The 22,733-nt window shown below is 35.6% G+C and overlaps 2 pseudogenes; one reads left to right on the plus strand and one right to left on the minus strand.

The window, feature by feature from the left end:
* Positions 1–8,551: 8,551 nt before the first annotated feature.
* LOC148865331 (large ribosomal subunit protein eL43z pseudogene) lies at positions 8,552–8,814 on the plus strand (annotated as a pseudogene).
* A 10,719-nt stretch (positions 8,815–19,533) lies between these two features.
* LOC148865332 (uncharacterized) lies at positions 19,534–21,027 on the minus strand (annotated as a pseudogene).
* Between the last annotated feature and the right edge of the window lie 1,706 nt (positions 21,028–22,733).

A 22,733-nucleotide genomic window follows, 5' to 3' on the forward strand; every position in this document is an offset into this window, starting at 1 on the left:
TATTGGGGTATGACTGAACTGGATAAGGTCTCAGGTCATGATTCAACTGGTCCAACCAATTGATCTAGTCCAATTTTTTAAACATTAGGTAGGACATCCCAACTCATTTGGCACTAGTGGCACGTTGGGAGTGTTGAGCAAGTAGTAGATCCTATTGGAAAATAAGGACCCTCTGAGTGGGATATATTCTGAACCTCTAAAAAGCAATAACTTTGAAAGAATGACATCTCCCCACATAATTAGTCATAAAATTCATGGACCCACAACCATTCAATCTCATCGTGGTTTTATAATTGATGTTGGGGTGTTATCATTTGTTACATGGCTTGTTATACAACCATCGAGTCTGGATCTCCTACCAACAAAATGTGTCCCAACACCCTCCCAATATGATTTGGTACGGCGCATCTCATACATTGCATGTCTTGGCCGGTTTTATGGTGGGCCTCAATCTCATTGTAAGATGCTCGGTGTTAAATCATATAGGAAGGGTGTTGAGACATGTCTTATTGGCAGGAGATCCCAATTCACTAAATTGGATTTCATCTTCACAAAATTTGTCTTCACATCATCCTTTCAGCACTTGCATTTGCGCATTTGGATAATGTGAAGATGTTCCTTATGCATCGCTGCAAATGCTGTGAGTATAGTGTGAGGACAAATTTTGTAAGACCAAATCTGGATTCCTAAAAAGGGAGATGTGTTTTATATGGTGGAAATTATTTAAACACTCACTAGTCCACCACCTTGTGCATGTGATGTATGTCAAACAAAAAATTATTACCATAGAGGAGAAGAAAGACTTCAAGGGTGAAGAAGGCCCAACCCCAAGAGCCTCAATATATAGATTAATGAAATAACAATATTTACAAAAAAAAATCCCTTGTAGGGTTAAAGAAAAAATAACAATAAAATAAGAGATAAAATACAATAGGGACTACATTAATATGGTACATTAGTGAGACTCTTCACACTCCCCCTCAAATTGATGCAACTTACAAGGAATAGGTGTTTGGATCTCGTTATGGCCTTTGTGAAGATGTCTGCAAGTTGTGTATTGGAGGCAACATGAGGGAGAGAAATAGAGCCTGCAAGAAACAAGTTGCGGATAAAGTGGCAATCCACCTCGATATGCTTCTCCCTTTCATAAAAGACTGGATTAGAGGCAATCTTAATAGCACTAGTGTTGTCTGCATACAGAGGGATGGGTGTAGGAGAGGAATGACCCAATTCCTGAAATAAAGATTGAAGCCAAACAACTTCGCTACAAATAGATGATATTGCCCTATACTTTTCTTTCGTAGAGGACTTGGAAATAGTTTGTTGTTTCATGCATTTCCATGAGATTAGAGAATCACCCATAAAGACACACCATCTAATTGTGGAATGATGTGTGTCGGGGCATCCAACCCAATCTGCATCAACATAGGCACTTAGATGTATAGAAGAAGATGAAGAGAAGAAGAGACAAACTAGCTTACAACCTAGCAAAGACAAATTGGGTCGACGAGTGGTGAGATAGATGAGAGATCCCACAAGTTTCTGATAGAGGAAGGCCTTAGGAAGCAAGGAACCTTTTGACTTGGACAATTTGACATTCAACCCCAAGGGAGTGTCTACCCATTTATCGTCGGTAAGATTAGCCAACTAGACAAGATTAGAAACATACTTGTGTTGGCAAATGAAATACCCCTGAGAATTCCTTTGAACTTCAAATCCCAAGAAATAGGTAAGAGGGCCTAAATCCTTTGAACTTGAGCTCATGAATTCCTTTAATATCATCTCCAGTCAACATGTCATCCACATACAGGAGGAGAATTGTAATACCTTGGGGTCTTTTCCCCATAAAGAGAGAGTAATCAAAAGCACTTTGGTTATACCCGGCTTACACAACAACATCTCTGAATTTTTCAAACCAAGCTTGAGAAGTTTGCTTTAGCCCATAAAGAGATTTCTTCAACTGACAGATGAGGGAGGGATCACATCTAGTTGAAAGATAGTCCAAGAGTGTGCAGCAAAGAGGGCTAAGAGAACACAGACTATAGTGATCTTGGTCATTGGGGCAAATGTCTTCTCATAATCGATGCCATACTCCTGCATATAGCCCTAAGCCACAAGCCAAGCTTTATATCAGTCTAAAGACCCATTAGATTTCAACTTGATGGAGTAAACCCATACTCCTGCATATAGTCCCAAGTGTTGCTCTCATGCAAAGCTTGAATTTTTGCATCCATAGCATCTCTCCATTGAGGATTGCTAATGGCCTATTAGTATGAATGGGTAATATTTGTGGAAGACAAAATAGTATTAAAGGATCTATGGTCTAAAGGAAAACCATAGTAGTCGGGTAATCTAAATATATGTGTAGAATGACATAAAGGAATAAGAAGAACATCCGAGGGGTCTAAAACAGGAATGTCACTTACAGGGTTATCTGAGATGGGTGAAGGATCCAAACTAGGAGGAAGAGGGGTCATAGACATAGGTACTGGACCACGAACTCGCTTGCAAGAGAAGATGAGTAGATCTTTCTTAGTAGTTGATGATGAAGCATCCTATGAGTAAAAATCATACAAAATAGAAATAAAGGGTGTAGATAACTTGGAAACTCCTAAGAAAAAAAGATATGCTTAAGAAAAATCACATTATGAGAAATGTGAATATGACGTGCAGAGGGATCATAACAAAGAAACTCCTTAAGGTTAAGACTATATCCCACAAAAGCACACAAGACAAATTGAGCTGAAAGCTTTGAATGTTCACGAGGGGGAAGATGTACAAACCATAGACACCCAAAAACATGAATATAGGAAAGATCTGGGGGGCATCCAAACATCTTTTGATTAAAAAGATATGTTATCAAGAACCGATGAAGGGATACAATTAATAAAATGCATAACCGTACTATTATCCTCCACCCAAAAGGTGGGAGGCACATGTTACTCTTGTAGAAAGAGTCATCACAACACTGAAAATGTGCCCATTCTTTTGTTTTACCACACCATTTTGCTGAGGAGTGTCTAGAACACCGTTGGACTTGTATGCCATGATTTTTCAAATAAACCAGAAATTCTCTATCACTATATTCTTCCCCTAAGACGGAGCATAAGGTCTGCACACTTGCTTAAAACTGAATTCAAACCATAGTATGAAACAATCGAAAGATTAGGAAAACTTTTGACTTGTGTTTGAAAAAGTAGATTCAAGTGTATCTAGTACAGTCATCAATGAAGAGTACAACAAAATACATGTGTCTAATTGAGAAACAATAGATGAACTCCAAACATCACTATGTATAATTTCAAAAGATGAAGTAGCATGTTCAACTTTGTGAGTGAATGGCAAAATACGACTCTTACTTAAACAACAAGAAACACAAGATGTATCAAAGGATTTCATAGAAGGAATTTTAGTTCCAATAAAATTAGACTTAAACAAATATTTAATTTTTTCAGAGTTTGGGTGACCCAAACGTTTATGCCACAAATCCCAGACATAGTTTCTCTGACCCAAAATAGGACTCAATGTAGAAGAGCTCAAATAAACAGATGATGGTGCTAATTGTGATCTCTAAAACTCCAATGCAAACAAGCAGCCTAACCTACGCCCCTTCCCTTTCACCTTCCTAGTGCACCAGTCTTGAATCAAACAATCATCAGAGGAAAAAGTTAGAATGTGACCATCAACTAGTTGACCAATTGAAATAAAGTTATTAGTAAGTTTAGGGACAAGAAAAGTCTTGGAAAGGGACAGGAGTTTGAGGGTGAAAATTTGAGACACATCATCACTCCCAATAATGTCAAGTTTCTTACCATTAGCAATGGCAATATGATTTGTTTGATGGTTCAGAGTAAGCTCCAATCATTTGATTTGTAACACCATAATCAATTATCTAAACTTGAGAGGGAGAAGAATAGTAACCAGAGATTTCACCAGATGGGCCAATAGTAGAAAAAGCAGATGAGGTAGTAGAGGATACCATTTGTCATATCTCTTCCTTATTCATGGAAGTAGAGGATACCATTTGTCATATCTAAACTTGATTCTTCTTCATAGTGCCCTTGGATGGATGAATTGGGCAGTCTTAGAATGATATGACCATGTTGTTTGCAATAGGTGCATACATTCTTCTTCTTATAGTGTGAAGCTATATGTCGAAACCCCTTAGACTCATAACATTGATCTTTAGAGGGATCCCACCAATTTCGGACTCCCATGTGCAATAAAAATAGTATCAGTCCTTGAATCAAGTTGCTTTTCCTCTATATTTGCAGTAATCAAGAGTCTAGTCTCCTTCCTCTACAACTCTCCCATCACAGAGTCTAAATCTGGAAGAGTTCCTTTACTCAAAATATTTGACTTGATTATTTCATATTCAGGCCTCAACCTTATAAGGAATTATTTCACATTTCTACTCTCAAAATGCTTTTGTAGATACTTGACACGCTCTATGGGATCCGATGGTTCAGTGTGAACCAGTTCATACTCTACCCATAAATCAATGAAACTTGCATGATATTCCTGTATCTTTTTTGTCCCCCTAGCAATAGGCAAAGATTTTAGATTCAATCTGATATTGCTGAGAGATATTGGACTAATGGTAAACCTTCATCAAATAGGAATGCATCTCATGGGTTGTTCTTAGTCTTCTCATATGAACAAAAATATGAGGTGCAATAGAACTTAGAATCCACGAGACTAATCTTCAATTACCCAACTTCTGTTGTGCAAAGGCTTTGTTGTCCGCATCATCAGGCTTGTAGACAATGTCATTCAAGTAGCCTTCACGTCCCTTGCCATCAATGAAGAAATTGAAATGGAATTTCCACATACTGTAGTTGGTTCCATCAAATTACATAGGGATAATATCTAATTTTTCAACCATTAGAAATAAATAAAGGCAACCTAGGGAGAAAAGTAGTAGCACTGATATTTGTAGTTCAGGGTTGTTAACCACTTCACTTAATTCAACAGTAGTTTAAGTACTAAAAGGTAGTATTGCATCAACTGAACACAAAAATTTCTTAGAGAAAAGGAACTTAATATCAAGGTTGCAGCAAGCAATGCAAACAAATAGCAATGAAATCTGGTCTAGAAGAGAAATATAATCAAATATCTTCAATACTGATATGCCACTTTATAAGGAATCAAAATCCTCCAAGAAACTATCCAGAAAAACACCAACTAAAGTGTGTGCTGTGTTGACAATCCAACCTGAGTGCTCTAGGACTATTGAACCGAGGAGAGGATTAAATACCCCTCAGTACTGAATACAACTCCTACCAAGTAACCAAAGGGTATAGATACCCAAGGATAGCACACAAAAAACTAGGGTCCTAAGTAAATGATAGTCAGCCGAGAAAATAAAGAGATTCACCAACCAGATGTAGGGAGTTTTCCAGATAGGGTATTACTTTGTGCAGTTGAAATCAGTCACCAATAGAATTCAGATGAGAAGCTTTAAGAGGAATATAGTAGGTCTATTGAAACCCCTCAATCTGAAGCAATAGTAGCCAAGGATTTAGTGTTTGAAGCTTCGGGAATACTTGAGAGTACACCAATCCAAGGAAGGAAGAAGAAAACAATTGTTGCCCTAGAAAGAAGACCAGAACTCCTCCAAAAACTTGTCCAATCTCAGAGAAGGTTTTGAGTAAATAGAATAGACCAAGGCGACACAACCAATCAAGTTTCTTTCCAAATAAAAGCTTTCCAAGAGAGTTCTAGGAAGACCTCTCTTGATAAAATTGCAGACTGGAGAGAAAGGACTAGGGTTAATCAGAACAGCCCTACCTTCAAACAAGGTACCCAGAAATCAGTAGCCTTTGAGATGCTAGAGAGTGAGCATGAAGCAAGTACTGATTACAGAGCAATCCGCTCTGATACCATGTCAAACAAGTAGATCATACTAGAGAGGAGAAGAAAGACTTCTAGGGTGAAGAATTAAATAGTTTGGCCCAACCACAAGAGCCTCAATATAAAGATTAATAAAATAACAATATTTATAGAAAAGCCCTTGTCGTGCTAAAGAACAATAAAATAAGAGATACAATACAACAGGGACTACATTAATATGGTAAATCAGTGAGACTCTTCACAATGTGACCTTTCTTGTTTAAAGTTTGAAGTTGAAGGGATTAGACTTGGTACTTGATGGAGGGTGATTTGACCCGAACTCCTAACTAAGTGACACGTGGATATGACTCGACGTAAGTGGCAACTCAGCATGACAGCTTGGCCACAAATTGGCGTAATGAGCTTGCTGAAACCCCATCAGAACAGCTCACCACAAGACAGCTTGCTACAGCCCACTACAGAACGGCTTGCTTCAAGGCAGCTCGCTACGAAGGAGCTCACTACAAGGGAGCTCGCTACAAAGGAGTTCGCTATTCAGTAACCCGGAGTCTTCGAGAGACTTCTCATTCGACAAGACCGTGCTTGTTAGACTGCTCCCCCGCCTTTTGTTCAGTGGCAAAGCACCTGCCAGTCCAGAGGACCGCACCCACGTCTCACGTCATGCGGCGTCGTGTACACCGGCTCTGCATAACGTCTCTCAGCTGACAGGAACATACCCTGCGATGGATACCTGCACCAATCGAATTAGCCTGACGAATAACTAATGTAGCAGAGAATTAGAGGCGGTTACACTCAATTTGACAGAGCGTTAACATATAAGGGCTCCGACCCCCAAGGAAAAGAATAATTGAATTTTTGTAATAAAAAACTGCGCATCTTCACTCTTAGCATTTATTTCTTCGCAACTCTCTAAGCTCTACACCGAGTTCTAACTTAAGCATCGGAGTGTTCCCATCGGGTGAGCTCCCCGGGAATCTTGTCTTCTTCTCCTTCTTAGGTGTTGTCCGTTGCCAGGTAGGAGCGAGGCCCTTGCCAGCTAGGAGTGGCCAGATTGTGCTACATCAGTACTCGATTATGAAAGAATGTGGTGGCCCTCAGAGTTTTTCTTCCTTTCCCTATCTTTTGTTTCAAATCAAGTATAGACTTAGATTTTCAAACGTTTTATTGTAATTCTTCAAAATGTCTTTAACTTGAGTTAGATTAAAAAATTGAAATATTTGAATAACCATCCATTTCCAAGTACTGGCATTATATGATATTTTTAATTAGATATTTTAATTGAACTTTTTTTTATAAGAAGATATTCTAATTTCATTTTTTATGGCCTAAATGTGAAGCCAAACCAAGTATAGGCATTATATACTAATAGAAAAGTGAAAATGGATTTAAAATTTGACGTATAAAATAGAGTTTTTATGTGTTTTAGGTATTAATTCAATACTTTATTATCTTAAGAAATAAGATTAATACTATTAGGGTCGTACCTCAGCCAATTGTAGTTACCACATGAACATTGTCGTGTCTCAGGCCCAATCGACCTCTTCGGGCCATGTTAGTGGATTAGCATGCCACAAACTAAGGTGGGTAGATAATCCCACAAGTGAGAACCTCAGAGGAATTAAGCATAATCTCTCACAAATAAATAACCTCGCCAAGGAGAGCGGAGCCTCCCAAAGACCTTGGCAAGTGATCTCTTCCCTTGAACCCCGCAAGGAACGCATTCGAGTGCACCACGACACTTAACTATTTAAAGGAATCTCCTCCAAAGTCTTGCTCTCTCTAATCTCTCTCTCAACCTTTCTCTCTTGCCCTCTTGCTTTCATACCTCTCCCTTTGACCCAAACTAGTTTGTCCTAAACACCTCAACCCAACCGATCTCATCACTCATTACTAACATGAGAATCAGAGTACCTTCCCTAGGGACCTCATCCTTAGGCCTCTAACAATCGCTTTGTTTATAAATCCATTTAGTGCATTACTTCATCCTTCCATCTCGACTAGTCCAAGTTAGTAAAATTATTTGATGCGTGTCAACCTCGGCTCCAGCTCAATTCGGACAGCATCAGACTTGTGTTGTCTATGGGAATTGGTACAAAAGGCCTACAATTTCTTTCCTCTCTTGTGCACTGACAATCATGCCTTCAAAGAACACCTTTGACAGATTTGGCACTTAGTCTCCATCATGAGGATCTCACTCCCGACGCTCCTCCCCTCCTAGTGAGGTCCAACAACCAAAGCCTGTGACCCACAAAGAGTTCATTGCCTTGCAAAAGGCAGTCGGTTAATTGGTCACAATGATGGAAGGGATGGAATACCTTGGGCGTACCCCAATTGCAGCTCCACTCGTTCACTAGGTGCCCCTCTAAGCCAATCCTCCAACCGAGGACCCCAAAGGGCACCCACAAGACTCTACAAAGACAAAGGTCGAGTGTGAAATACCCCAATCATCTCAGAAGTCCTACTCTCAAGCCTGGAGACAAGCCCACAAAGGAAAGTGTCAACAAGTTAAGGTTGTATATTTGGAGTTAGGTGATCTAAGCCCCCTATAACTGGTTAGTTGTACATTTAGATTGAATGGAGATCAACTCACAAAATGATTAATGGTCTGATTTCCACTCTATATTCCGGGATTTAGCTTTGCCTAGGGTTTTTGCATCTTTCCATCTGTCATGGTCAACCTCTACTTCACCCAGTCACAATGACAAAGTAAACAAAGAAACTAGAAATTGTAGTGAAATATGATATCAACTATGGGGCTAGTCTTTGAAAACAAATTAAACAAATGGAGTTTAGCCAACATAGTAGCCCTATCGAAAGTATAGAGTGAGGAAGGTTGTTGGAAATTGGGGCAACAAAGACTATGGCGAAGTTAAAGTAGGTGGTAATTATACGTTGAACATTTTTAGAGCCATGGATGATAAAAGCACCATTCACAAGATGAGGGAACAAATTGAGGATTGAGACCCTTTGTTCTTCTTACTTTTTTTAGTATTCAATTTTCAACTATGAAACATTTATAGTTTTTTATTTGATTTCTGATATCCCAACTAGGTTAGAACTTAGTTACTGGAGGTGGACACTAGTTATTGAGTTGGTGGCACCATGGTGGTGGTGTTGCGCAATGTTAGAATGGGAGGAACTTCGAAAAAAAGTAAAGGATTTATACCTAAGTTTTTTTAGATATTTGGTGACCCAAGTTGGTCGTAGTGGAAATAACAAGCCGATAGGATTGGAATCCATACCTCTGATGGAACGAGCCATCAAACATACCAATTGACCTGATCAACCCTTTTTACGTCTCAATTAAGGGGACATTAAGTTTGAGAGTGGCTTGGACACCTATCAATACTATGACTATTTACAAAATGATTGAAACTGACTAAACTGGACTAATTCAACCTGATTTGATTAGTTTCTAAAAATTGTCAATTGGTTTGTCTATGGTTTATTATATCATAAACCAAACTAAAATTGACCCAACTCATTACTTTCAAATCTCTATACTAAAGCAACACTACTATTATGAAAAAAATATTTACATCCATTCACGAATCCAAAAACACAGGCAGATCTCTAACTCAAAATATATCAGTTTCACAATATTTAGCCTCCCTAGCAACCACATGGGCAAACATATTAATAATTCTACTAATATGCTTAATATCAAAAAATAAGGACTTAAACAAACCAACAACTTTGTCCTGTAATAGTAGACATGACCATGAAACACTTTCAAAGTCAGCTAAAGTTAGAGCATTAATCAAGGTGGAACAATCCAAAAGGATAATCACAGTCAATAAACCCTTTTCTTTTGCAAACAAAAGAGTGTTCCAAATAGCCCATAGCTCCACTTCAACTGGTCCTTGCATTACATATTTCCCCCCTGTAGCATTCAGAAAAGCACAATCAAACTTATAGAAAACAAGACCAAAAGTACCCATACTAGCACCAATAGTACCTCCATCATAACATCTAAAGGAAAACGTATTTAGAGATGTCACGATACCAAAATGAGACCCCTGATTCCCAGTCCATTGATGATACTCAAAAGAGCTCAGATAAGTTTTAAAAACCACTCCAATTGTGACTAGTAAACAATCCAAAGAGAAGAGTTGAGATCTAAAAATTACATTTTTCTTATAAATCTAGATGTAATAACAAGTAATTTCCGGCTAAGCTAGCACCTTAATTCTTTTCGAATCTTCCTATAAAAGTTCAAAGTTTCAAGGAGAATATTTATAGGATCAATGAGAAATCCAATCTAAAATACCACGGGGAGGAAATTTGCACAACTTTTGCCACTAAACATTCAAAAAACAAAAGGAACACTCTCATCCGATCTCATTTGACTGGACACAAAAAAAACACAAATTGGAACAATTAAATACACATTCCACAACAAGAGAGGAATTTGGAACAAAATTCATAATAACTCCCCATAAAAATAATTTATTACTAGGGGCAACTTTCAGCTTCCACACTCTCTTAATCAAACTTTCTATAACAAAGGAAACCCAAAATTTCCTTCTCTTCCAAATGAAAATATAAGCATTTTTTACAGAAAGGAAACCATTTTTTTTCAAGCCTCCAACTAAAATTATCAAACTGAATATTCTTGAAAATATGCACATTTAAATCAAAAGGAACCCAATTCTCTCCCAATTGGGGATAGATTGCAAAGTAGACTCCAAAAGGACTAATTTGCTAGCTTGGGATAAATTAGATGCCTTCCACCCATTAATTTAGACTAAAACTTATCTAATAAATAATTTAAAGAATTACTCAAATTTTTATTCCACAAAAGCGGAACACTAAGATATTTAGAACAAAACTCCAAATTATCCATCCTTAATTGTCTAAACAGCAATTTACTACATTTATGGTGTAGATTATTACTAAAATAAACCCTTGATTTTTTATAATTAATAACTTGACTAGAAAAGTCCTAAAAATTATTTACAGCTTGCATTAAATTGTGGATTTCATCTCTAGAAGATTTAACAAACAAAAACACATCATCAGCAAACAAAAGATGTGAAATTGAAGGAGCCTCTCTAACTATCTTAAGCTCATGAATCCTACCTAACTCCTATTCCTTAACTAATAGGTGAGAAAGAACTTCCATACCTAAAAAAGATACGGTGACAAAGGATCCCCCTGTCTTAAACCTCTAGTAGGAATAAGACCTTCTGCAAAACCATTAATCAAAATATAATAAGAAATAGTTGAAGTACAATAGAGAATCATCTAACAAAAAATCTTAGAAAAACCGAAAGCTCTTAAAATACAAATAAAAAATCCTAATCCATTTTGTCATAAGCTTTCATCATGTCAATCTTAATTGAAACATAACCATGACACTTTTTAGCTTTTTTATATGAGGGATAAATTCGTGTACCGTAATAATATTATTCATTAAATTTCTTTCTGGAACAAAAGCATTCTGAAAAGGAGAAATACATTTATTAATTAAACTCCTAAGTCTTCTAGCAAACAATTTAGCCAAGATTTTACAAATCACATTACACAAACTAATTGGCCTAAAATCTTTAACTAAATAAGCATTCCCCTTTTTAGGAACCAAAGTATTGAAAGTATGATTGAATCTTCTAACAAATTTTTTATTGAAAGAAATCTCTACTTTCATGTGATCCCAAAAGGACTTGTAAACAACTGTCAGAATACCATCAGGACCTAGAGCCTTAATATTACCAATAATATAAAGAGATTCTTTTATTTCTTGCTCATCCAGAACCCTAACCAAATCATTATTCTCCTCCTTAGTAATATCAGGAGAAAAAAGATCATAAAAATCCAACCTTTGAAGTGAATAATTTTGTGTGAAAAGGTCCTAAAAAACAATAAATTTCTTTGAAATCCTATGCTGAATCTATTTTGCTCCGATGCTGTCTAATGGTAGCAACATGGTGGAAATAATTGGCATTCCTATCCCCTTCTTCCAACTTAAGTTGCCTAGTATTCTGCCGCCAATAAGATTCTAAATAACTAAGCAATACATTCATTCTGCTTTCAAAATGATCCAACTCCCTTCTAACATCCCTAACCTCTGCCTCCTTAATTTGTAAAATATATTCTTCAACTAACCTTAACTGGCTATGACTGTCACCAAACTTATTCCAATTCTAGTTCCTCAAGTCTCTCTTTATTCTTTCTAATTTGATTCCAATTCTATAGATTGCATATCCATTAATATCAAACTTCCAAGCATTCCTAATAGCCTGATCACACTCATCATCCCTTAACCACATATGATAAAACCGAAAAGGTTTAGGCCTCGCCTTCCTATACTCATTAATTTCAGCAAGAATCAAATGATGATTCGAACCCCAGCTAGGACCTAAGAAAACAGAAAGACCCTGAAAAACTAAAATCCAAGAAGGAGAAACAAAACCCCTATCCAGAGAATGCGAAAAATTACCTAAGCCTCCAACATACCTAAACCAAGAAACTCTTCCACCCTGAGGGAAAGCTTCCAGCAGCTCCAAATTTCTCACCAACTTCACAAAACTCTTCAAAACATAACATTTACTATGCTGATTTAAAGAAGGAAAAGAAGCTAAACCATTATTATCCACCAGAGCCACTTTATTAAAATCACCCAAAATAAAAAGAGGATCATTGATGCTAACTAAAACTTATTAAGTTATCCCAAAATAAATTTCTTTTGCTATGACTAAGTTCACCATAAATAAAAACCAAAAACCAGGGACAAAACTCGGGATTATTAACTATTTTCAAAATAATAAAATTCTTATATGATTAAATAGGAATTACTTTAACATTATTACACTAGAAAATAGCTAAACCACCAGAGAAACCAATAGGGGGAACAATAACAGAATTGGGGAATCACAAAGTAAATTTCAGATGAGTAGCCTTATCAAAGATTATTTTCATTTCACACAAAAATACAACATCAGGATGTTGTTATGTGATGAAAGAACTCAGACCCTTAACTGCCAAAGGTCGGCCACACCCTCGACAACTCCAACCACAAATTCTCATGAATCTACTTTTGGTTGTTTAGGGCCAACCACCACTGCCCTAAAAAAAGTAAGAGAACAAATTGAAAAACTCACCTGGTAACGATGCCCCCTATCCAGAAATCTCCCCCCCCCCCCCCCGAACATGCCTCAGAATCACCCCCAACAGTAGCTAAACAAAACATAAAAGCCAACCAAAAGAAAGATAACACAAAACAAACAATAAGAGAAAAAAAAAAGCACATATATACAAACAAAAAGAACCATTAGACAATAAACAACATAAATACATCCTTGTCCACCATCAAAAGAAAGGTAATTCCACATACCCATATCTGAATCCAAATCCGCAGAATGACCAAACCCTGAACCAATTTCTCTAATCCGAATACCAAACTCCCTCCTAGGATGTTTACCTAAACTAGAATAATCCAGATAGCCCACATATGAATCACTAGGATCCAACTTAGATATGGCCTTATTAAGCTTAGTCTCTAGACCAACAAGTTCATCTAGTTTGGTCGATTCTTTTTTCAAACGATCTACTCTACTATCTAGATTATCTGCCACCCTCATGATGTCATCCCTTGTCAACTCAGTTGATCTCCTTTTCCAACCTCGAGAACCCCTCCCACCCGAAGACTCATAGTCTCCCACTACCCAAATCTCTCATAAACAACACCTCTGGAAACATCCTCGAAGACTCATGATCATCCATGTGATCTCCATGCACCAAAAACTAATCAAGTTGGATGACACCATTCAATTAGGTCTCATAGAAGTTTCTGCTTTGAGCCAATGCCCATAGTGGTTCATCGTCCTTTGATTGTAAAAAGGCTTCCAAATCATCAACTTTCGGTAAACAAACAAAAGACACTTCTTATAACCATGGTTGACTCTTCCACAAGAATAGTTTCTCATAACGAGAAATAACCCAGTCCATCACAGAGGCAAAAGCACCACATTTTAAAGGCCGATTAATATCTATAACAGCTTTAACACGAATATAATGACCTTTATTTTAGGAAGCATGAACCTCTCCCAGATGTTCTCCAGCAAGGCATCCAACATATTATATTGTAGATCATGGAACTAAACCCAAACTTTTGCATCATCAAGAGCAATAGCAAACTAAACCTAGCCCTCTCTACACTCCTTAATCAAAATCCACTGCTCAGAAACTATCCAAGGACCATCTAATAGAACTTTGCCATAATAATAAACATCACATAATAAAGCTTTAAAGTTATCCCTTTGCAAAGGTTCCAATCGAATCTCTTTAACTTGAATCTTCCAGGGACCATGTAGAGCTATAGATAACTCATCAAAAGGGATAGCTAAACGAGGAAAAATTCTACCTACAATTCACAATATCCACTCTTCAAGCTGAGCTAATGCAGGTCTTCCACTAACATCCAGGGCATCCACTCCTAGATCCTGACCTTCCTTAACTGCACACTGAAAAGCTTCATAAAGGTCTTAGAAGTTATCCATAGTAGTACAAAGAAGAAAGAACAAAGGCAAAAGCATAACACAGATAAAAGGAAAAAAAAAAAACAGACAAACACTCCAAGAAGAAAGAACACAGACAAAGACCGAAACACTATAAGAAAACAACAAACAAAAGGACACAACTAATACAACTAGAGAACCACAGGATAAAAGGGAACTCTAAGAAACTTAGTTAATAACACTACCTATACATGAGACAAAAGACTGTAATGCCACCCCAAAGGGGAAAAGACACCTACTAAATAGGAAGCCTAATTAGATAGATGAACAATAGGCTAAGGGCCTATTCATTTGCTCTGAAGTCTAACATTTGAAAGTACAATAATTACATTAAGAGGTATACTCCATATCTACCCAAGTGGCAAGTGAGCGGTTTTTCCGATGCTCACAATTGGTATTGGTGAACCCTTTTTTTTCATTTGAACTCTGAATGTAGAGAATGTTGTTCTGAATTCTGAAAATCTATCAAATATCCATTTTGACCCCATATATGAGAGTTTTTGTTTGTCTTTTTTGGGGTATCATTGAAAAACAAAATGTTGTATGATTGCACTTTATGAGATAAGAGATAAGAGGAAACAAACAACAATTTTCCTTTTAAAATTAAAAGATTCCTCTTAAGAGATAAGAGTTAAGAGGAAACGAACAGGCCTTAAGCCTGATAATAGGTAAACTAGGACCAGAACCAAACTACACACACAATAATTACAATACAACAAGCAAAGAAAAATGAAGAAATAGAAATTAGATAATCATCACTAAAACTAGTTAAAGAAACTAAAAGATCATTAGTTCACTAAGTTCACCGAGTTCTCCCTTAGCGTTCAAGGAGCCCTTCCATAGTCCCACATTGTCTCTCATTAAAGACTGGGTGCCATTCAAATCTCATATATTTATGGGATTTCAATTACAATTTTCATCATGACACTGGGCCCTAAGCAAGGTTTAAGGTTTTGATACGATACGTCCGATACAGGGTGTATCGTATCGTATCTTTTAAAAACCGATACAGGATACGCATGGAAATTAGACGTCTCATCTTTTTTCATACATATCAGGGGCGTATCGTGGGTGTATCGGGGTGTATCAGGGCGTATCGGGGGTCTATCAGGGCATATCGGTGGTGTATCGAGGCGTATCGATGAAAAAGATACGGCAAAAAACTTAAAAAAAATTAAAGGGGGAAAGCAAGCTTATTTTCCCCTGAAATAAGCCTTCTTTCACCCCAAAAGGACTCTAAAACTCCAAACTTCATTCCTAGAGTGCTAAATTTGCAAAATTTTGGAAGAAACAAGTGTGAATCGTTAATTTTTTTAAAGATTTTTCAAATTTTGAAAAAATATGGAAAAATAGGTAAAGTTTTCAATCTTTTATAATATCTTGTGATTTTGTTTTTTTTTTCTTGAATGTTTAAATTTATGTTAATCTACATTTCTTACATTCAAAATCACAATTTTTTTTGTGCTATTAGTAGATTTATGGAAATTTCATGAAGATATTTGGGAAAATATAAATTAACAAAAAAATTGAAAATGTAAGTTTTTTCTTTGCCTATAAAGACTAAATATGTTTTAGATCTATGGATTTATCTATTATATCCATAGAGCAATTAAAGTTTCTTCTTTAATATTTTTTTTATAATTTTAGAATTTAAAAAATCAATAATATTTAATTATATTTTATCATTTAATCATAACAATTAATGATATTATAATTCTACGGATGATCTATCATATCCATAGACCAATTGAAATTTCTTCTTTTAATAATTATTTTTTATTTTTAGAATTAAAAATTAATTAATTAATTAATTATATGTTATCATGTGATCACAATGATTGAATATATTATATTCTATAGATGATCTATCATATCCACAATTGAAATTTCTTCTTTAATAACTATTTTTTGAATATATTATATAATATTTATTTAGTTTTTATAATTTTTGAAAAAGAATAATTATTTAAATAATAAATAATTATTAATTATATTTTCACATAGAAGTTGTGCCAATGCATGTTTTATGGTTGGATAGGAGAGTTGGGTTTTTCTCATCCCATAAAACATTAAAACTTAAGAATTGTAATTTATAAAATATAGTTAAGCATAGGATTTGTAATGAAATTATAATTAGCTATAATATATTTCTTCATAAAATCATTAAAATATATTAATTTAATGTATATACACCTCATTGAGGTCTTATATCTAGTATTCTTGATGTATTTTTATGATTTATTAAAGTATTTATAGTGTTTCCAAGCATATCTATGTGTATCTTAGTTTTTCTCTGATACACATGCATATCCAAGGCGTATTCTGATACGTATCTTAAAATTGCCTTTTCTGATACACTTGGCATTACCAATACTTTGAACCTTGGCGTAAGATGTCAACTCAATGTCCCTATTTAGGAACACTAAAATAAGTACTTATTTAAATAAATACTTACTTTAAGTGGCCAGATCACACAATAAGTAGAAAAAAGTATTTATTCATATTTGGTAAAATTAGCCTAGAATAAGTGTTTATTTTGGAAATAAGCACTTAAAGAAAAGAAAGGTTAGGGCAGTTTATTTAAAGTGTTTATTAGTATTTTCTGGGACAAAACTATCCTCATAATTTTTTGGTTATTTCTATGGACTACCCTCAACGCAAAATACAAGAACAAAATTACCTATCGTCTTTACCATTCGAGCATCCAAAGAAGATAGTGGTAGTAACCTCTAGGCTTCCACTAGTTCAGGTGCATAGACCTCCATGCTTAGCCCCTATTTTTCTCCATTTCTGTTTTGTTTGTTTCTCCATGATGCTTCTTCCTCCTAGGGGTGGCAAATGGGTGGGTTGGGTTAGGTTGGGTAAGAGTGGCAAATGGGTGGATTGGGTTGACCTGTATACCCAAAAATAAAAATTTTGGAGAGAATCATCTCTCTCAAGGCTGCTATGTAATAGAACTAGGTTGGGTCGACCTGTATATCCAAAAAATCATTTTTGAGAGAATCGTTTCTCTCAAGACTGCCACATGACAGAAAGGGGTTGGGTCAACCCGTATACCCGAATATGCAAATTTATAGATAAATGCAAAAAAAATTGTAGAAATTGCAAAAAAAAACACAAAAAAATTAGAAAACTATGAAAAATGCAAAAAATAACAAAATTTGAAAAAGTACAGAAAATATAAAAAAAAAAAGCAAAAAATTACCAGAAATATAAGAAAATGCAAAAAAATGTAAAACTTTTGCTGAAAAAAATCAGAAAAAAAGAATTGCAGGAAATAAATGAAAGCACCAAAAAAATGCAAAAATTACACAAAAAAAAAACAAAAAATTTAGAAAATGCAGGAAAATACCAGAAAATTGCAAGAAATGTAGAAAATACCAAAAATTACAAAAAATGCAAAAAGAAAATGCATAACTTTTGCAAAACAAATGCAAAAAAAAAACCAAAAAATTGTAGAAAATGCATGAAAACACCAAAAAAATATGAAAACATACCTTGAAAGCATGGTAGAAAATGGTAGGAAGAAGCCTCGACCTTTACTCAAAGACACTCGACCTAAATAGAGACTTTTGAATTACGAAACCAAGGATTAAAGTTTTAGCATCAGGTATTGTATTGAATAACACTGATACAGATATGCTTTGGAAATGCATGGATATAGACAAAAAATAACACTAATTTAAGATTAAAATAATCACAAAATAGTATATAAATACATAGAAAATTTTAATTTTATATATTATAATTAATATACCAGGATGCATAGATATCAAGTAATTTCATTTGTAATGGACCAATCAAGAGTCCAAGACACTGAACGTATGCACCTATTATATTTTAATTATTATATCAATTATTATTTTTTACTACTTTAATTTTCTAAAATTAACAAAAAAATCAACTCAAAATAAAATATCAATTAATAATTTATAAAAATATAATATTAACTTATAGTATATCAAAATTTCTAAGATACACATCATATACAAATTCATAGTTTCTAATTACTAAAATAATTATTCCATTATTAACATTTTTATTTCTATAAATTTTATGAAATAAAAAATCATTTTTTTGAAATAAATGTAGATTAATGGATTTGATAGAATCAATTTAAAATTATATTCTTCAATACTTTGTTTATAATATTTTTATTTTTTGTAAATAATAAATAGTTTATTATTACTTATAAATGTAAATTAAAATATTAGTAAAAAAATTATAAAAAAATTAAGATTTATATCATGTGAAAGTTTATAAATTTTAAGTATTAAAAAAAATATTCTGTGTATAAATTTTTTTATATTAAAATTCATCTTTTTATATAAATGTGGATTTGATGGATTATTAATTCTATTAGTTTATAAAATATTATTTTTAATATTATTTTTTAATTTTTAATTAAAGGTGTTAAATACAAATATGTGCTTTTTGTTTAAATTGTATGTGAATACAAAAGTGAATAATATATATTTTATTTCACTTTTAATCACAAAATGAAATGTGGTATGGTGGCTTGGAAATGTAATAAGATGTGGATGTGCATGGTGGGTTGAGTTCAAGTTAGCTAAACTTTTCTCAAGTGCTTTTCTTATGAGACTTGGCGAATATAGATAGACATTTGACTAAAATCCTCGACCCAACCCACCCTGACCCTTTTCCACTGACCCTAATGGGTCATTCGACCTATGTTGACTCGCGAATAAAATGAGTGGGTTGGGTGGGTCAAATGGATTGAAGTCAAGATTGCATATGTTGTGAGTCATTTGTGGGACACATGCAAGTTCATTTCAATCACATTAAATAATGTTTTATTTCTAATTAATCACAGCATAATTGAAAATTAATATAATAATCAAATATTTACATATTAACCACATTTTTAATAGAAAAAAAAATGGGTATTAGCATTTTGAAGCACAATGAAGAAGGGAAACGACATAGAAATTATAAATTGATAATATATCTGTAAATAGCTAGAAAACATAAAAAAGGGGTTAAGAAATCACCAAAGTGAGGAACACCACTAGCTTGATGGTGGACCCGTAAACCAATTGTAGATCTAGGCATTTAGGACACAAAATTGAATGGAGAGAAAGTAGAGCCGTTAATGGAAATGAAATAAAAAACATATATTTTTGGATTTGGGATATTAGATTAAGTGGAAGTACGTTAAAAGTTAAGATTCTTTTAATTAAAATTTTAAAATAGATTAACTTTTTAAAAAATATATTAAAAAAAGGGTAAAGCTGGCCACCTTCCATCAGCGCCACCGCCACCTCCGCCCACCTCCGCCTCCGTCCAAACCCCCTTTTTTGTATAAATGTGTCTATTTTTAAGTACATAACAGAGCTTTTCCACCATAAAAATGTAATAGGAAAGCTTCAATATTTACAGTACTGTAAGAAGTAAGATCCTTGAGAAACAAGAAAAAGAGGAAATGAGGAAAGAAGGAACAGAGAAAGAACCCAGAAAAGAAAATTAGGGTTTTGTAGATTATGCATCAAGGCCTTGAGAAAGATTCATAATTCAGTGTGTCGAATGAACTCCAATTGTCATTAGATGAATCCGGATACAACATCATTAAATGATCGTTGGATGGGATGGTTTCCAATCCTTGGAACTCCTCCGGTTGCCATGCCAAATTTGGCACAGTTGGGGCTTCCCACCAGAATGCATCTTGAGCGGTTCCATCACTAACTAAAGGTTGAAACCCAGAACTACTGTTTGATTCCTGAATTGCGAACTGTGAAATTTACTCCTGTTGTTGCTTGCAGTCAAACTCAAGTTGACCTGGAAACAGCCGCAGGGGTTCTTTAATCAAGTGGACATCGATGGCCAGATCCGTATGGCTCTGCCGGTCCACAACATTTGAATCATCTACTAATTCATTCGAGCTGCTGGAAGAAGTGGAAATGTTGAGAGACACATCGACCTCTTTTTCGCTTGAAAATTCAGGTGTAACAAGTCCAGAACCCAAACTTGGATTCTGATTCAAGAACTTGGCAAAAACAATGGCAAGATCGATGTTTGAAGCATCTGTGGCTGCTGTTGTCGGCACCACCGTTGAATTCGCAACCGATGACGGTCCATCTCCAGAAAAACCAAGGGAGATGGAGACGGCTTTGATTGGTGGAAACTTTAAAGATTTCGCTCGATGGGTTTTCGGCAACCGCCACGAAATGGTTCATTTGGTAGAGATCCACCTTTGGTCCAGTACCTTCGACAACCCTTACAGAAGTATCGAGGCTGTGATAGGTTGTAGTTGTTATAGTAACAGAATTTTGTGTTTGCAGAGGCGGATGGAGGGCAGTTGGGAGCTACTTCGGTGGTGGGCTTCCATCTGTCATCCATCACAGAGGATCTGAATGAGCATGGGAGTATTTTATTACCTGATGTGAACCTCATTTGCCACCACAACTGAAAGGAGGAGGGAATATAAAAGGATATATGCACTAGAGAACTATGGCTAGGGGAACGCCGGAGGGGAGTGGGATTATTGATACGATGAGCCGTGGTCGGTTCGCAGGGCTGGGGGGAGGTGGACAGATAGTTTGGAAGAGGAAGAAGATGAATAGTGATTTTTGTTTTAGAATTATTTTTTGGGAGAAGTCTCTTGATGCCAAATTCATGGACACAGGAAAGTTGTCCTTATCAACCATAATCCATTCAATCTAACGGGAAGGTTTTAACTTTTAAGTTTATTAAGAAAGCGACGGGAATTCATGTACAATATCGATAGCGAAGGTTTTCCCTGCGGTACATTATGGAACAGGATCTTCTCATCACACATGGGTGCCGGAGATGTTTCCAATTAAGAGTGAGCAAAAAAAAACCGAAAAATCGATCAAAATCGATTAATCAAACCGATCAGTTCGATTTCGGTTTAATATTTTAAAAAAATCGAAAGTTTCAGTTAACCATTTAAAAAAATTAACTGAACCGAGATATATATACAATAATATATATTTATATAGTATTATATATATTATATTAATATTAAATATTATATTTTATTTTGTTTTTGAAAATCTAGTAAATGTCGAACAGCTAACTGAGACTTCTTAGTTCAGCCGAATAGCCAGACTTTTTTTGGCTTTTCCCTTTCTTTCCCTCTCTCTCTCAGACTCTCACTCTTTGTCTCTCTCAAACTCCCACTCTCCTAGTCCCAGTTCTTCTCCAACAGACCGATGGGTAATGGCCTTTGGCGCTCCACCCTCCGATCGAATCATCGACGACCTCCAGTGATCCCTCCTGCTTTGGCAAATCGATGACACTGGCTATCCTTCTTGCTTTCATAATAACCTGACATCTTTCTCTCTCTCTCTCTCTCCCTGAGCTCTCTCTCTTTCGGACTCTCACTCTCTTAGACTCCCACTATCCCAATTCTCTTTGTTCTTCCCCAACGGACTGACGTCGACGACCTTCGTTGGTTCGCCCTCCGATGTCAGAGGCGATCCCTCTTGCTTTGGCGACACTCTCTCAGACTCCCACTCTCCCTATCTCGTAGTTCCCTTTTTTTAATTTTGAGGGCATAAAAAAAAACCAAAAAACCAAATCGTGGTTAACCGGTCCACCGGTTAACCGATCGACTGATTAACCAATTGCATCGCTTCGGTTAAATGTAAAAACCGAACAAATCAATTTGGTCCAAAAAATCACCTCACGGTTAACCGAACCATGAGCACCCCTATTCCCAATACATGGTAGGATGTGCGTGTGAGGCGCCCTGTGTGAGGAGCAGATCCAGTCTCGTAAATTACCTCCATGTAAGGTGGGGGAGGTAGGGCTGCAAAGAAGTTGGATCAGATCCAATCCGAATCCAATCCAATACTGATCCGTTTAAGAGGCGGATTCGGAACTCTCCTTATGACCAAATTAACACGAATGGATCGGTGCCAATTTGGTCAACTGATCTTGTTTTAATCATCTTCTTGTACATTATCTTTGAAGCTTTTTGGGTTGAGGTTACGTGTTAATGTAGCGTCTGTAGTTGTGTAATTGTGGGCAGCAGATCTGGTCAAATCATGTGTCTGAGGTTTCTAACAATCATAAAGACCCTTTGTACTTTAATTTTAACAAAAACTTCCCTTGTGGTTTTGAAAAATCCTGTAGTTACTTCCCTTTCATCATTGTCCCAACGGATCCAACCAGAAAATGTTGGCCTAATGCATTATTTTTTTTTTAAATATCCATTTTACCCTTATGTCTATAATTCAGAAAGAGATTTACTATAATACTCCAAAAAACTTTTAATTTTTCACTACAAAAATTCCCTAGTTCAGATTAAAGAGTAAAATAATTTAATTTTGTAAATTCATCATGATTGAGTGAAGTCTAAAAGGGCAAATCTGGCATTTT

Source organism: Nelumbo lutea, chromosome 3 (assembly GCF_056320005.1).
Source record: "Nelumbo lutea isolate HS-2025 chromosome 3, American lotus-T2T, whole genome shotgun sequence".
Taxonomy (NCBI): domain Eukaryota; kingdom Viridiplantae; phylum Streptophyta; class Magnoliopsida; order Proteales; family Nelumbonaceae; genus Nelumbo; species Nelumbo lutea.